Source organism: Ahaetulla prasina, chromosome 2 (genome assembly GCF_028640845.1).
Source record: "Ahaetulla prasina isolate Xishuangbanna chromosome 2, ASM2864084v1, whole genome shotgun sequence".
NCBI lineage: Eukaryota > Metazoa > Chordata > Lepidosauria > Squamata > Colubridae > Ahaetulla > Ahaetulla prasina.
The window spans coordinates 227,346,015-227,351,896 of record NC_080540.1 but is presented as its reverse complement, the minus strand read 5'-3'; positions in this window follow the sequence as shown (position 1 = coordinate 227,351,896).

Here is a 5,882-nt window from a genome sequence, read left to right as displayed (position 1 = left end):
AGGCAGCCCCGGAATGACTCCTCCCCCGGGCCCAAGCCCGGCCTCCCGGCTGCAAACAGGCCTCCCTGCAAAGGAGGCGTCAGCGGGGCTCTCTTGTCCCCGTTTCACCGCTTATGTCTGCAATCTCTCTCTCTCTCCCTTCCTTCATTTCCTCCCTTCCCTTTCTTCCCCTTCCTTCACTTTTTTCTCCCCCTTCCTTTCTTTTTCTTCCTTCCTTTTTTCTTTCCTCTCCCTCCCTCCTTTCCTTCCTTCTCTCCCTTCTTTCCCTTTGTTTTTCTCTCCTCCCTTCTGGTTTCCTTCCTTCTTTCTTTCTCCCCTTCCTTTTTCTCTCCCCCTTCCTTCCTTTTTTCTTTTTCTCTCTCTCTCTTCCTTCTCTTTCTTTCTTTCCTCTCCCCCCTCCCGTCTTTCCCTTTCCTTTCTTTTCCTCTCCTCCCTTCTGGTTTCCTTCCTTCTTTCTCCCCCTTCCTTCCTTCCTTCCTTCCTTCCTTCCTTTCTTTCCTCTCCCTCCCTCCCTCCCATTTTTTCCTTTCTCCCCTATATGAAAAGGAATGCCACACAGATATAATACTTGTACAGTAATTCACTATCAGTCAGAATTCTTAGATCTGAGCTGTAAAAAATCAGGGTGACCAATAGGGCAGCAAGAAGTTTATTTATTTCATTGCATTGGGTCCATTCTGGCCAACCCAAAATGAATGGCAAAGGGGGGTAGTTGCTTGAAAAATATAAAGTAAATAGATAAATATAATCCAGAATGTTTGAAACAGTATTTATCTGGCTGAACGTTATTGGAGCCTGAGTTTTAATTTCTCGGCTCAGTTCCCTCACAGAGCTAACTTATTAACTCTCCAGGAATTTGATTGAACTTTGAAGTCAGTACAATTGGTCACTTTGGGAACGTCTGCCTCCAGTACACTCCTTTCACAACATATGAATCAGCTTGTTGTGGAAATAAGGTAATTAAAATACTGTATAAGGCTCACCACTTTATAACCATAAGCATAAACTTGATGTAAGCACTTTGGGTGTTTCACCTGTAAAAGTTGTCTGCAAAATAATGTATTTCAGTGCTGTAAATATTTTTGCATGCAACACAACATCTATAATTGCCTGTCTCCTATCTCTCATTGTTACTGGTAGAACCAGATTAACCCAAGGAGATAATGTTTTTCAACCTCCGCAACCTAGCTAGGGAATTCTGGGAGTTAAAGCGCTTGCATCTTAAAGTTGCCCAAAGTTGGGGGAAAAACCACTGCTCTACAGTTATTTAGGTTTGTCCAACCTTGGCAACTTTAGTGCTATAAATCATTATGAAGCAGTATTTAAGTCTAAGTGCTATTGCTATTGCTGTGGACTTCAACTCTCAGAATTCCGCAGCCAGCCATGTCAGCTGGGGAATTCTGGGAATTGAAGTCCAAAAATCTTAAAAGTTGCCATGGTTGAACACCGCTGATCTAGGATGAGACAAAGTTCTATCAAAGTTGTTTCCCATGTTTTTAACTTCTGCATGGAGCCTCTGTTTACTTATGAAGTCATTTTACATAAATTTGGAGCAATTGTCATCAGTGTGCAGATAACAGTTGCACTCCACTGGGTGTTCTGGGTTGGAAGTCTCCAGGCTGTGAGGGAGCAGATGTAGAAGAACAAACTAAAAATTCCTTTCCATTTTGTAAAAAAGAAAGAAAGAAAGGTTAAGAGAGAAAAAGTGGACTTCCCAGGGATAAGCCCTAATACATTCTTTACAATGGAAAACATTTTGTGGGATATACATTTTGCTGTCTTACTTTACAATTATTTGAAGCCAAGCAAACTTGTGGCGAAGCTCCATATTATACTGGGAAATTGGCAGCAGTCTTTCCGTGTTTCTATTTTTGACAATGCTTCTAATCAGGGGTCTAATGCACACGGCAAGTTATGCAACCTTTTAATGTCACTGTAATCCAACACAACCACTGTGCCATCCATTTTTTCTTTTGATCAAATAAGTTATCTTAAACCTCCTATACGCACGTAAAAAAATGCAAGTAGAAAAATAGGGACCACTTTAGTGGGAAGGTAACAGCGTTCCATGCACCTTTGGTGTTTAGTCATGCCGGCCACGTGACCACAGAGACATCTTCCAACAGCGCTGGCTCTTCTGCTTTGAAACAGAAATGAGCACCGCCCCCTAGAGTCAGGAATGACTAGTGCATATATGCAAGGGGAACCTTTACTTTTTATATGTTCCCACCAAGCTACCTCAAGTACGGAGACTGCTTGAGTTTTGTACTTCTGTTTTCCAATGAATAGCAGCTCTGTTCAGCTTCTGATAGATTTAAGAAAGGTCTAGTTTAAAAATGGATGGTTTTTTATAAAATAAGACCTTAGCAGGAAGATTAGCAGAAATAATTACCGTAATTATACCATTACTCATATAGCCATATTTTGAGATTTTTTTTCCACATACTTAATGCATTACACAAATATTTCCACTATGCTATCAAACATTTTAAAATACCATAGTGACTTTTAAATTTTCCTCATGAACGTACTCTTCTTTTTATTCCACATTGATGAAGTTGCTTCTCACTTTGGTGAGAGAAATCACATTTCACCATTATATGCAACTCTAATACGGAGCTGTAAACAATCCTTCATTCATCTGACAAAGCATTGTGTATGTGCATGCATTAGCTTTATTATTACATTAGTGTAAACTGGTGTTACATATACATATAACATTTAAAATAATGTAGAGAAGAGATGTCTGTCACTTTCTCATGTATGGTGAACTCTTGTTAAAGGATGTCCTGAGCTTATGCAGATTGCTAAAGGTATACTGAGTAATTAAAAAGTAGTTACTCTTATCCAAACATCTTTGATCATCACTAAATATAATGTCTGACCAAATCATAACCATTCAATGTTACAAATTTCAAATACAGGTAGTCTTTGAGTTATAACTATTTAGTGACAGTTTGAAGTTACAATGGCAGTGAAAAATGTGACATGACCATTTTTCACATGATTGTTGTAGTATTCCAATGGTCATGTGATCAAAATTCAGATGCCTGGCAACTGGCATTAATTTATGATGGTCATGTGATCACCTTTTGCGACCTTCTGACTAGCAAAGTCAATGGGGAAGCCAAATTTACTTAACCATGTGATTAACTGCAGTGATTCACTTAACAACTGTGGCCAGAATGGGGCAAAACTCACCATCTGTCTTGCTTAACAACAGAAATTTTGGGCTCAACTGTGGTCATAAGTCAAGGACTACTGTACCTCTGTATAGCTGCAAATTCACCATGAAAAATCAAAGCATGAAAGAGAAAAGTGACATCAAACTACTCCTAAAAAGTAGTACAATAACTGATTTCAAGAATTACTTAAGGGCCTGGGGTTCCTTTTTGACTTTGGAAAAATTAAAACCAATGACACTAATATTTCAGTTAGAGTTCATAAATGTTTTACTCTTGCTCTATTGAATTTAGAATATTTATTATACAATGCTGCCATTGCTATCTAAAAATCTCAGAATGTTTTGCAAATATACACAGATGCATATTTAGGGATATAGTATTTTAATTTTTACCTAAATTTTCTGCTTTGTAGATTAAGACTTAATTAAGTCCTGCCCCAATTATCTTAAACTTGCTAAATTCTGCATTAAGACTGGACTTCTAGTTGTCTATGGAGATTCTCAGTCATCCAGGTCATGGTTATCCCAAATATGGTTTTTCAAGAGGCAACTGGACTTTCTGATTTTTCTTTGAAGACTTTTTGTTTCTCATCCAAGAAGCTTCTTCAGCTCCCACTGGATGGTGGGAAATAGAAGGATATATACACCTTGCAATCATTTGCATTCTTTTAGAGAGTTGTTGAGGCCCCTCTGTTTGTGTCATCAGGGTCACCTGAGTACACCCATTTACACTACTCAGCTGATAAAGTGAACAACACTAAATTTTTAAAAATCTAATTGTTAAAACCATCACTGACCAGTGGGTGTCACTAATTTTTGGAATGGACAACTTGACTCCAGCAATTTTTCTATAGTATCCTATTCAAATTCTATGGAATAAAATTGTCCTTATATTCTGATGTTAGTTAGAATGGAATGGCATACAAGTTTAATACATATAATTATTAATAATCAAGAAATGAAAGTTTTAAGGTAATATTTAAATAAAGTCAAAAGCCAAGACAGTAAAATCAATTTTAAAACTTTAAAACATCTATAAATCAAAGCAACCAGCAAAGACATGAAAATAAAACTATTTAACGGAACATTAAAATATTTTAGAATATTTTATTTAGCAATGGAAATAACAACCAGTGAGAATATAAAAGGTATTTGCAATGCAATAAATAATAATAAAGTAAACAACAGGTGAATCAATCTGGAAAAGCATGTAAGTAATTCACTTCGTTTAGTGACTGTTCAAAAGTTGGCTGGGAAGGTTACAAATGGTTATCACATGAAACTGCAACTGTCATAAGTACATAACAGTTGCCCAAATTTTGATCATATGACCACAGGGATGCTGCAATGGTTATAAGTGCAAAAAATGGTCATAAGTAACTTTTTTCAGTGCCATTGTAACTTTATACAGTCGCTAAATAAATGGTTGTAAATTGAGGACTACCTGTAAATAGAAATAAACAAACCATGGCTTAGTATTATGTGGAAAAAATTAAGTCTTTTCCCGTTCAAATGATTTTTAATTGAAAGGAAATAGAAGAGACTAAGGAAGAAGGGTGGATTATAAGTAGAAGATTATGATGATTTAATAATGGTATAATTAATTCTGTTTATATAACAGAGTGCTCTTCCTCTCAGAGGACCCCAGAGTGCTATAATGATGACTAGAAAGATGAGAAAGAGAGTCTGGCATTTGGATGGCAATGAGTGTGCTCCAATTATCTGCAATTTCTTTTCAAAACAGATCATTGCACTTAGCCATAATGTGATTGGTTTGTTTGGAACAGGGGCCTCCAACCTTGGCAATTTTAAGACTTGTGGACTTCAACTCCCAGAATTCCTCAGCCAGCAGAGCTGGGAGTTGAAGTCCACAAGTCTTAAAGTTGCCAAGGTTGGAGATCCCTGGTTTGGAGCATACAGCATACACTTACCTGCTGTGATTCTTCCAATACTGAAAGTACAATGTTGTCTTTTTAAGGGGAAAAAAGAGCAGAAAAGATTCAAAATTTGATTTGAAATATACTGCCTATTTCTGCAGGACATACTAATAGCTAGCTTATCCAGATTTACTCAATCACATTTTTTAGGATAACACAATGCAGTAGGTTAATACTGTGTTTCCTCGAAAATAAGACCCGGTCTTATTTGCTTTTGCTTATTTGCTTTTGACCCCCGAAAATGGCTAGGGCTTCTTTTTGGGGGTGTCTTAATTTTTTTGAGATGCAGGAGGCGGCAAGTGGCCTCTGGTGGCCGCCCCCGCTGAAGCAGGAGAACCTATACTACGGGTGAAATCCAGCAGGTTCTGACAGGTTCTGGAGAACTGGTAGCAGAAATTTTGAGCAGTTCGGAGAACCAGCAAATACCACCTCTGGCTGGCCCCAGAATGGTGTGGGAATAGAGATTTTGCAATATCCTTCTCTCAGGAGTGGGGAGGGAATGGGGATTTTGCAGTATCCTTCCCCTGGAGTGTGGTGGTAATGGAGATTTTGCAGTATTCTTCCCCTGCCACGCCCACCAAGCCACACCACGCCATGCCCATAGAACTGGTAGTAAAAAAATTTGGATTTCACCACTGCCTATACCCTTTCAGATAAGCAACTGTCCAGTCTTTTCTTTAAACATCTCCAGTGATGAAGCACCCACCACTTCTTGAAAGCAAGCTGCTCCACTGGTTAATTGTCCTCACTGTTAGGAAGTT